We start from the raw sequence: 12,375 nt of genomic DNA on the forward strand, positions 1-12,375 counted from the left end.
AAAGCTTTCTTGGTATGTGGTGAGCTTACTCTATTCATTTAAATATATTGTACTGGGGGCGCATGCGCGGCACGATGTGGGAAGGTCGCGAGTGATTACAGCTCCGCCGGACCCGGATAATACAAGCCAGATTCCCGGGGCTACAACACACAGATCTTGCCGAAAATACCCAGCACCCCTGTGGAACACATCAGTGCATGCCAGCGAGGAACTTTAGGCGATCACGTCGCTCTCAACCTAACCTAACAAACTTTCTTCTGCAAGCCGAGGCTAAACAGCACAAAATGGCCCAAAATGGCATCAGCGCCGGCTCCCGTGCAGCTTCTGTGAATCTCCTCTCTACTAACAAGAACAGTGAGTACTCTTCCCCCTTTCTAAAGCAGACTTGGATGCTAGTCTCACTATATTCAACAAGTTAGTAGATAAAATTGAGAGAGAAGTACACAAATCTACCACAGCCCTCTCTCAGCAGATAGCATGCATAGGCAATCGTACAGATTTATTGGAAACAAAACACGATGAACTCTCATTGGCTCATACTGATTTCAGAAAGGATTATGAGACTTTAGCTGATAGTTTTGCATTCATGCAGGCTCAAGTTGAAGACTTGGACAACAGAAACCGACCCCAAAATATTAGAGTGTGTGGCGTCCCAGAAACAGTCACAGATCTTATGCCCACTGTCTCAAGAATCTTTCATAACCTCTTGCCCGACAAACCACTGTCAGCATTCACTTGTGATAGAATCCATAGAGCACTACGCCCTAAGCTCACGCCTGATAAACCACCCAGAGACATCATCATGTGCATAAAAGATTTCCTAGTTAAGGAAGAAATCATGCGCGCCTCAAGGAACACCCCCAACATTGAGTTGGATGGTAAAAGACTGCAGATATATCCAGATATCTCTCCAGCCACATTAGACAGAAGGCGCAGAATGAATGAGGTAACCAACATCCTGCAAACAGCAAGAATTAAATACAGATGGGGTTTTCCTTTCAAACTCACCATTCCACATAACGGCTCCACCTACACAGCTTACAATGTAATTGAAGGCAAGGAGCTGTTGGTAAAGTTTGGCTTGCTAGATCCAGAACCTCCAAATCGCCTCCCATCTACTCCGAGATCTTCCCCGATTTGGTCTACCCCATCCTCTTGAGGCAATCAAAAAGACCAAAGAGGTTGGTGTCAATCCCTTCGGGATCAAGCCCCTTGATCAACGGTTTAGGCTCTCGTTCTTACAATGCATCTTTATTCTGACTACATGCACACCCTGCCTGTTTGCTAAAAGATAAGATAGCGGGCAAGTACTCTATAACTTTTCTTTGATGTTTTTTTTTGCCATATATTTTTTTTAATTTTACCGGTTCTCTTCGGGAAATTTGGGATATACCCTACTAAGTTCATTTCTAGGACGTCTATCAGTCGTCAATCCTCCATTGGATCGATACAGGATTGTACCCTTTTTATTTCAACTCACCATATAGCCTTGGAGAAAAAGAAAAGATAAGACACCCTCTTTCACCTTCGAAATGACATTTATCAAGAATTATTATTTTTCGTCCCAACAAGTTTACACTCCAAGACTATTGGTCACATTCTCAACCGACCTTCAGCTTTTGGTCACTTGTTACTAACTTTTCTTTCGAGAGGTTAAGGCTACACCAATGATCCTGGTATTCTAATTTTCAAACCCCAGATGATCCAATTATACTACACCCCCCCTTTTTTTTTTCAGGTATAGTGGTGAAAATATATTTTATATTCATATATTTTAGTTGCCTGTTACATTTGTCATCGCTGGATTGTCCCCCATCCTGCTCTCGCGGTTAACTGCCTCACCCATACCCTTATGGGTGCTGCACTGGACCAAGTTTGCAGGAAAAGGACGTTTTTGTCCTTTTGACCAATGTTCATATTTTAGTGATAAGATATTTCTTGTACCCATGACACTGTTTTACCTTTTCTGTTCATTTGTTATTTTTGCCATTAAGGCTAATGATGTATTCAAGTTGAATATAGGAAGTCATTACAACTCTCTACAACTACACATGACAGTTATTTGTTATATGTCTCTTTGCTACTATATACTATTCATAATATATGATATTCAACCCTTATTGTCATTTCAATTGTTACCTCTGACCACTCCCTTGGAGTTAGTAGATAAATATATTGCTCCACATATTAAAGGGGTTGTAAAGGTATAAATGTTTTCACCTTAATGCATTCTATGCATTAAGGTGAAAAAACTTTTGACTTTTGATAGTGGATGGATTGAAAGCAGCGCAGCCATTGGCTCGCGCTGCTGTCAATCACATCCAATGACGTGGCGCGCCGGGGGGCGGAGCCGAGTGATACAGCGAGCGGCTATAGCTGCCGGCTGTATCACGGGAGCGCGCCCGCAAGAACTAACCACCATGCGAGGGAGCTTGCATTAAGGTGGTTAGTTCTTGCGGGGAGGAGCTGAAACAGCCGCCAAGGGACCCCAGAAGAGCAGGTTCGGCGCCACTCTGTGCAGAACGAGCTGCACAGTGAAGGTAAGTATAACATGTTTGTTATTTAAAAAAAAAAAAAAAATTACCTTTACAACCCCTTTAATGAGTCTGACCCCCTCTCTTTCTCTAAACTTCACGATTACATAACCGAGTTCTACCATAAGCACTATTACATAATTCTTACTAATGGGTCTTAAAATAATATTGCACAACGTGCAAGGTTTCAATTCCCCCTATAAAAGAAAGAAAGCTTTTCAACATTATAAGAGATTAGGTGCAGACATTATTCTTCTGCAGGAAACACATTTTTCCTCCTCCAACTATCCCAAATATTTTGAAAAAACATACAACCAATTTTACTATACAACTTTTAATAACAAAACCCGCAGAGTTGCTATTTTCATCCGTAACTCTATTATTCTAGACATACAAAGTATATACAAAGACACCGAGAGTCGCTTTATAATTATTAAGGGATCAATAAATAACCGCACTGTAACCATTGCATCTATTTATGCTCCCAACGAGTCACAGTCATCCTTTTTCACTAATTTGTTCGAGATTTTGGATCGTTATAGTTCACCCCATATTATCCTAAGCGGTGATTTTAATCTAGCCTCACACCCAGCCTTGGATAGAAGTAAGGTGTCCCCCTCTTCTAAGGCTTTCTCTAAATCTCTTATACGTTCCATCAACAATCTCCAACTCATTGACTCCTGGAGGGCCCACAATGTTGGAATAAAAGCTTACACTTATTATTCACATCCCCACAAAGTATATGCCAGACTTGATTATATTTTTTGCACACTCATATTATTAGCTAACTCATCCAAAGCTCTTATCCACCCATGTCCCTGGTCTGATCATAATATCCCTTCATTTGAAACCACACACATAGGACTTACACCCTCTCCATTCAATTGGCGATTAAATGACTCTATATTAACTGACCCTTCAATAATACAATCTATCTCTACACACATAGAAAATTACTTCATAGAAAACACAAATGATGAAACCCCTCCCACGATACTTTGGGCTGCTCACAAAGCTGTCCTCCGTGGACAATTAATCAGCTTAGCTGCAAATAAAAATAGATTGAGACTCACTGATATTAAGTGTTTTACTAAGGACCTAAACCATCTATATAATAAATTACAACACTCTCCATCCCAAGAACTCACCAGACAGATCCAAGAGAAATGCCAAGCCTTAGACCTTATACTATCAGCAAATACAGAAAAATCACTTAGATTCTCAAAAGCTAAATTTTTACTCCATGGTACAGTAGGTGACCGCGATATTGTGTCAATCTCGCCGCACTTCTCGGCGAGATTTGACACCTACGAGCCCCGTCGCAGGAGCCAGCGCCGAGATGGCTCACTCATCGGGAAAGGAAAACTTTGTCTTCCTTCCGCGATGAGTGACAGGCAGTGCTGACAGCTGTCTGGTATGAATCCTGAGGCGGGAACACCGCGCCAAATTTTAAATGAAAAAACCGGCGTGGGTTCCCCCCTCGGAGGCATACCAGGCCCTTGGGTCTGGCATGGATTGTAAGGGGAACCCCCTATGCCGAAAAATCGGCGTGGGGGTCCCCCCCAAATCCATACCAGACCCTTATCTGAGCACGCAGCCCGGCCGGCCAGGAAAGGGGGTGGGGACGAGCGAGCGCCCCCCCCCCTCCTGAGCCGTACCAGGCCGCATGCCCTCAACATGGGGGGGTGGGTGCCTTGGGGGAGGGGGGCGCCCTGCGCCCCCCCACCCCAAAGCACCTTGTCCCCATGTTGATGAGGACAAGGGCCTCTTCCCGACAACCCTGGCCGTTGGTTGTCGGGGTCTGCGGGCGGGGGGCTTATCGGAATCCGGGAGCCCCCCTTAATAAGGGGGCCCCCAGATACCGGCCCCCCACCCTGTGTGAATGAGTTTGGGGTACATGGTATCCCTACCCATTCACCTAGGGGAAAGTGTCAATAGAAAAAAAACACACTACACAGGTTTTAAGAGTCATTTATTAGTCAGCTCCGGGGGTCTTCTTCCGACTTCGGGGGTCTCCTTCCGACTTCTCCCGGTGTTCGGCCTCTTCTCCCGGGCCCCGCCGCTATCTTCTTCCAGCTCTATTGCCAGCGAGGGGCCCGGTCTGCTGCCGCTGTCCCGGTGTTCGGCCTCTTCTCCCGGTGTTCGGCCTCTTCTCCCGGGCCCCGCCGCTATCTTCTTCCAGCTCTATTGCCAGCGAGGGGCCCGGTCTGCTGCCGCTGTCTCGCCGCCGCTGTCCCGGTGTTCGGCCTCTTCTCCCGGTGTTCGGCCTCTTCTCCCGGGCCCCGCCGCTATCTTCTTCCAGCTCTATTGCCAGCGAGGGGCCCGGTCTGCTGCCGCTGTCTCGCCGCCGCTGTCCCGGTGTTCGGCCTCTTCTCCCGGTGTTCGGCCTCTTCTCCCGGGCCCCGCCGCTATCTTCTTCCAGCTCTATTGCCAGCGAGGGGCCTGGTCTGCTGCCGCTGTCTCGCCGCCGCTGTCTCACCGCCGCTGTCTCTCCGCTTCTTCTCTTCTTTTCTTCTTCCCCGATGTTGACACGACGCTCTCTCCGGCTCGAATGCTGTGTGCGAGCTGCGGAGCCATTTATATAGGCGGTAACCCCACCCCCTTACGACGTCATGGTCCCAGCATGCGCAGGGACTCTGGGGCCACGCCCCCTTATGACGCCAGAGTCCCTGCGCATGCTGGGACCATGACGTCGTAAGGGGGTGGGGTTACCGCCTATATAAATGGCTCCGCAGCTCGCACACAGCATTCGAGCCGGAGAGAGCGTCGTGTCAACATCGGGGAAGAAGAAAAGAAGAGAAGAAGCGGAGAGACAGCGGCGGCGAGACAGCGGCGGAGAGACAGCGGCGACAAGACAGCGGCAGCAGACCGGGCCCCTCGCTGGCAATAGAGCTGGAAGAAGATAGCGGCGGGGCCCGGGAGAAGAGGCCGAACACCGGGAGAAGAGGCCGAACACCGGGACAGCGGCGGCGAGACAGCGGCAGCAGACCGGGCCCCTCGCTGGCAATAGAGCTGGAAGAAGATAGCGGCGGGGCCCGGGAGAAGAGGCCGAACACCGGGAGAAGAGGCCGAACACCGGGACAGCGGCGGCGAGACAGCGGCAGCAGACCGGGCCCCTCGCTGGCAATAGAGCTGGAAGAAGATAGCGGCGGGGCCCGGGAGAAGAGGCCGAACACCGGGACAGCGGCAGCAGACCGGGCCCCTCGCTGGCAATAGAGCTGGAAGAAGATAGCGGCGGGGCCCGGGAGAAGAGGCCGAACACCGGGAGAAGTCGGAAGGAGACCCCCGAAGTCGGAAGAAGACCCCCGGAGCTGACTAATAAATGACTCTTAAAACCTGTGTAGTGTGTTTTTTTTCTATTGACACTTTCCCCTAGGTGAATGGGTAGGGGTACCATGTACCCCAAACTCATTCACACAGGGTGGGGGGCCGGTATCTGGGGGCCCCCTTATTAAGGGGGGCTCCCGGATTCCGATAAGCCCCCCGCCTCGCAGACCCCGACAACCAACGGCCAGGGTTGTCGGGAAGAGGCCCTTGTCCTCATCAACATGGGGACAAGGTGCTTTGGGGTGGGGGGGGCGCAGGGCGCCCCCCTCCCCCAAGGCACCCACCCCCCCATGTTGAGGGCATGCGGCCTGGTACGGCTCAGGAGGGGGGGGGGGGCGCTCGCTCGTCCCCACCCCCTTTCCTGGCCGGCCGGGCTGCGTGCTCGGATAAGGGTCTGGTATGGATTTGGGGGGGACCCCCACGCCGATTTTTCGGCATAGGGGGTTCCCCTTACAATCCATGCCAGACCCAAGGGCCTGGTATGCCTCCGAGGGGGGAACCCACGCCGGTTTTTTCATTTAAAATTTGGCGCGGTGTTCCCGCCTCAGGATTCATACCAGACAGCTGTCAGCACTGCCTGTCACTCATCGCGGAAGGAAGACAAAGTTTTCCTTTCCCAATGAGCGAGCCAGCGCGACATTCACAGTACCCTGTCGCCGAGAACCAGCGCGATGCTATCGCGCTGGAAACACAATCTCGCGGTCAGGTACTGTAATTCTCCTTCAGCCATGTTAGCCAGAAAACTTAACCAAGAACATAAACCTCCCCATGTTTATAAACTTAGAAATCAAGCTGGCAACCTCATCACACATCCACAAGAAATTTTGAGTATTTTCTCTGCCTTCTACAAAGACCTTCTTTCAGGCCCACATATCCAGCCCAATCACACCTCAAAAACCTGGCTAGATGACTTACAATTACCTTCCCTTAGTACACAACAAATAGAATCTCTTAATGCACCTTGCACAGATGCAGAAATTGTCAAAATAATCAAATCCCTTAAAACCTCCACAGCCCCAGGTCCAGACGGTTTCTCCTCCTCGTATTATAAAAAATTTGCTTCTCTATTAGCCCCCAACCTGACCAAACTATTTAATCACATTCTTAACGGTAATCACTTCCCAGAAGAGATGCTCCTGGCCTATTTATCCCTAATCCCTAAACCACTTAAAGATCATTCCCTCCCACAAAACTACCGCCCCATCTCAGTCCTTAACAACGACCTAAAAATTTTTGGTAGAATGCTTGCTGACAGATTGGCAGCAGTCATCACAAATTTAATACATATTGACCAAACAGGATTTACTCCTGGTCGCCAAATTGTTGACAACATAAGATTGGTCACCAATATTATTCAAGACGCCAACCTACATTCTCGCCAACTTTGCCTCCTTAGTCTAGATATTCATCTAGATTCATTCATCATCTTCGATAGTGTCAATTGGTCCTATCCAGGCCTGTGCTGGCCATCGGGACTACCGGGAGTTTCCCGGTGGGCCGATTGGCAGCGGGCCACTACACTTCAATGACTCTGACTGTCAGTGTCTCTCTCCGTCCGAGCGTCGCTGGGCACTGGGCGGCCCCGCTCCTGCACTCGGTGGGCGGCGCCGGCGTCACACAAACACAGGCATCATCACTCCCCCAGGCACTCCCCCTAACATTATAGCCAGTTGGGCGGCCTCTTTGTCCCGGCGCCGTGACGTCACTCACGGCCAGAGGGCGGAGGCGGCCCGGGGACATAGGAGGAGGCGGAGCCAGGGCGTAGCAAAGCAAGCCTGCAAGACTGCAACCTAGAGGAGCCGAGGCCGAGGAGGAGGATTCGGAATTTCGGAATCGGATCGGAACCATAATACCAGACCAAGTAGCAGGCAGCCACCAGCAAGTACAGAGTACAGTGTCAGAGACCAAGTCTATAGTGTGAATTGTGATTCATCATTCAAGTACGCAGCACTATACTAATAACTTTACTAATAATAATAGTAAGTAACTGAATATGCAGCATGGCGGGGGGGAGGGGGGAGGGGTAAATCTGTACTGTAAATGTACTGCCACTGGTCATGGTTAAATTATTCATCAGTTACCATGGCCAGTGGCATTAAATTAATAATTGACCTGTGGCATTAAATTAATAATTGACCAGTGGCATTAAATTAATATTAATGCCACAGTGGCATTAATATTAATTTAATGCCACTGGTCAATTATTAATTTAATGCCACTGGCCACGGTAACTGATAAATAATTTAATGCCACTGGTCAATTATTAATTTAATGCCACTGGTCAATTAATAATTTAATGCCACTGGCCACGGTAACTGATGAATAATTTATTGCCACTGGTCATGGTAATTGATGGATAATTTAATGCCACTGGTCACGGTAACTGATTAGTAATTTAATGTCACTGGTCATGGTAATTGATGGATAATTTAATGCCACTGGTCACGATAACTGATTAGTAATTTAATGTCACTAGTCATGGTAATTGCTGAATAATTTTATGTCACTGGTCACGGTAATTGATGAATAATTTAATACCGCAGGTCACATGACTGATTAGTAATTTAATGTCACTGGTCATGGTAATTGATGGATAATTTAATGCCACTGGTCACGATAACTGATTAGTAATTTAATGTCACTGGTCATGGTAATTGATGAATAATTTAATGTCACTGGTCACGGTAATTGATGAATAATTTAATGCCACTGGTCACGATAACTGATTAGTAATTTAATGTCACTGGTCATGGTAATTGATGAATAATTTAATGTCACTGGTCACGGTAATTGATGAATAATTTAATGCCACTGGTCACGGTAACTGCGGTAACTGATTAGTAATGTTATGTCACTGGTGATGGTAACTGATTAATAATTTAATATCACTAGTCATGGTAACTGATTAATAATTTAATGTCACTGGTCACGGTAACTGATTAATAATTTAATGTCACTGGTCACGGTAAATGATTAATTTAATGCCACTGGTCTCTGTTTATACATACAGTGGAATGTTTTTACTTATTTTTTTTGCGCAATTGCGTATAGTTTATATACTGTTTTTGTGTGTGTTTGCAAAATTAAAGTGGGCCGGTCTGGATGAAGTCCAGGGCCAAATTTTTGTCCCAGTCCAGCCCTGGTCCTATCTTAACCACCTTTTACCAAAATTTGGTATTTCTGATAAATTCCTGCAAGGCTTTAATGCATTATATCATTCCCCCCAAACCAGAATTAGAATACCTGGATATAATTCGGAATTCTTTCGTCTTAGCAGAGGGACTAGGCAGGACTGCCCCCTATCCCCTCTTCTATTTGCGCCAGCAATCGAACCATTGGCCCAAAAGATCAGGAATAGCATAGATATAAAAGGCTACTCTAAAGGAGACAAAGAATTCAAGCTCAGCTTATACGCTGATGATGCTCTCATATTTCTCACTGACCCTCTCACCTCCATCCCATCCCTCCTTAAAGAACTTAATATCTTTCATAACATTTCAGGCCTTAAAATTAATATAAATAAATGTTCTGCTTTACCCATTTATTACATTCAACATACACAAACCCTCTTAATAAAAAACTTCCCATTTATGTGGAGTTCTCAATCTTCAAAATATCTAGGCATCACCATCTCTTCTTCTCACAACCTCTTATACAAAATATATCTTTCCTGGGTAGAATATGCGCCATTAAAATGACGATTCTCCCCAAACTTCTATATTACTTCCGTGCCCTCCCAATAAATGTTCCAAAATCTAAACTTGCTTCTCTCCAAAGAGCACTAAATAAATTCATATGGGCTGAAAAGAAACCCAGATGCAGTTATACTCTCATGCATAGAATACAATCTATGGGTGGTTTTTGTCTCCCTATCCTCTGGTTTTATTTGCTTGCTGCCAGACTGACGCAACTCTCTCAGTGGTTCACACCTACCCAGGAAACTCCATGAAAACAATTAATAGATGCCTCAATTTCCCCAATATACTTACAGGGGATTCTATGGTCTAATACCACATCATACAGCAAACTTGTCAAACATAATACAATTGTAGTACATTTTTTTCAGCTGTGGCTCAAGGTCAATAAAGCCTTCAATCTATCCTCAGATACTTCCCCACTCACCTCCTTCCTAGGCGACCCTAGATTTACTTTGGCCTATAAAAACAGCCACTCCTTTTCCCTCTGGATCAGTAAAAAATTAGCCACGTTAAAATCTCTACAGACAAAATGGGAATTCTCTTCATTCCCCACTTTACAAGCTAAATACGATCTCCCTTCCTCAGAGCTCCAACACTATCTTCAGATCAGAGCCTTTTATGCAGAGCATTTTTCGCTCTCCACTCACTCTACTAACACAATCTTTGAACAAATTTGCATCTCTTCAACCAGAGACAAAGGCCTCATATCACAACTATACAACTACATCAATAATTTTGGTTTACCAGACAAATCTGGTCCAATGCTCCATTGGGAATTGGATCTAGATTGCTCTCTCACAATAGATATGTGGCACACTATGTCAGACAACTTACGCAAAAGCAACAAAGCTATCTCTTTTAGGGAAACCCCTTTAAAAATACTCTCTAGATGGTACCTTACACCCTTTAAACTCCATACTTACTATCCCTCAATCTCTCCAAACTGCTTTAGAGGATGCCCAGAACCTGGCAAACCTTACATACATTTTGGAGCTGTAAATATTTAGACCATATTTGGCGTAATGCTGTTGAAAAAATTGAACTTTCATCCAAACAGAAAATCACCCCCACCCCCCAAATATGCCTATTATATGCAAACATACCTAACATTCCTATACCTTGCATGAAACTATTCCACTCATTATGCAGCTCCATTCAATGGATGATAGCATATAACTGGAGATCCAACAACCTACCATGGCCACAAGTACTAGCTAGAATGGAAATGCTCAAACTTTCAGAATGGATTCTCCATACTTTAAATGCCACCATCCACATATATGAGAAAAAATGGTCTTACTGGAACTCAAACTAACTCTAATTTACCCCTCAGTATCTCACACCACCTCTTTTTATTACAACTCATCTTACATAAACTGTTACTACCATCTGACTCTTACATTGGATATAAACCCTTTTCACATTTGAAGTATTTTGTATGTTACCTACAGTTATATTTTTCAAAGACATATTTTACTGCCGATTGTCTTTATTGACTTTGTTCGATTTTTGTAGACTTTAACGTCCAAATAAAACATTTGTAAATAAAAAAAATAAATATATTGTACTACAGGTTTTTACATTGTGGAGAGTTGGTTGCAAAATAGAGCAGCTAATAGTGGTGTACAGACCCCTATTTCTAATGAAATGCTTGGTTATGCCTAGGGTACCAGTAACGAACACTTTTACACATCTCACCTCTCGTTCCCTCGGCAGTGGCCTGGTTGGCCGAAAAAGGAAAAGCGATCATATTGGCCTAGGAGGAGGAGGGAGGAGATGCATGGCCGCTGTGATGCTGAGGAGGAGACGTAGGGGAAGCCACCGCCCATTGCACGGAGGGAACCGCTGCCTGCGCCATAGATGGGGTAAGTGGCAGGGCTGGTAACCGACTGACTGACTGGGGAGGGGTGTTGCAGGTGACCGGACTGGGGGGGTGGCTGTGGGTGTATTGTTTGCTGCCCCCCCAAAAAAAATACCACCAGCCACCACTGCTTATGCACAATGCAAGGCATTTGGCCAATAGCAATAGCCGAGGGAGGAGGGAAATAGGGGAGGTAAATACTATAGCGTGTCACTTAAAAGCTAACTCCACCTTTTGCAACATATTACGTGTTACACCTGTATTTAGGGTGTAACATGTAACATGGTGCCAAGTGAACCCCCCACTCCCCTAAAAGCGCCCTGTGATAGTGTACAGTAAGTTCATCTCCCCCACAGCCGTTTCATTCATTTGCAGAGATCTGTAAATGCATGAACTACACATCCCATCCGTCACCACAGCAGACTGACTTGTAGTTCTTAATGGAATAGTCCACTAGCATTTGCTCCAGTTCTCCAACAGAAAGCCCGGTACACACACATAGCTCATAGAAAAGTCTGCAGGAGCCTGGCATTGCACCCGCGATCCACTGCTTACTGATACTATGCTTCTTTGCAGATTGTTATACAAAAAAAAACAATAAGTGAACATTTTTTTTCCTGCAAAGTTAGATGAAAAAATTATTTTTTTTAAAAAGGTGGACTTAGCATTAAACCGTTTCTTTTATAATGTAATAAAGGGTCTTTAATCCGACCTGTACTTTGTTATAAATGAGCTTAAAGTCCATTAAAATATTAACAGCATACACCAAAAAAAGAAAGAAAAACAGACAAAAAAATGTAATTCTGAAGTGCGATATTCACCTCCCAATCTTTACTTTTTTAGTCTTTATATATTTGTATATCCAGGGCTGGACTGGGACAAAAAATTGGCCCTGGACTTCATCCAGACTGGCCCACTTTAATTTTGCAAACACACACAAAAACAGTATATAAAC

This window comes from Aquarana catesbeiana, linkage group LG02, assembly GCF_042186555.1.
Source record: "Aquarana catesbeiana isolate 2022-GZ linkage group LG02, ASM4218655v1, whole genome shotgun sequence".
NCBI classification, from domain to species: domain Eukaryota; kingdom Metazoa; phylum Chordata; class Amphibia; order Anura; family Ranidae; genus Aquarana; species Aquarana catesbeiana.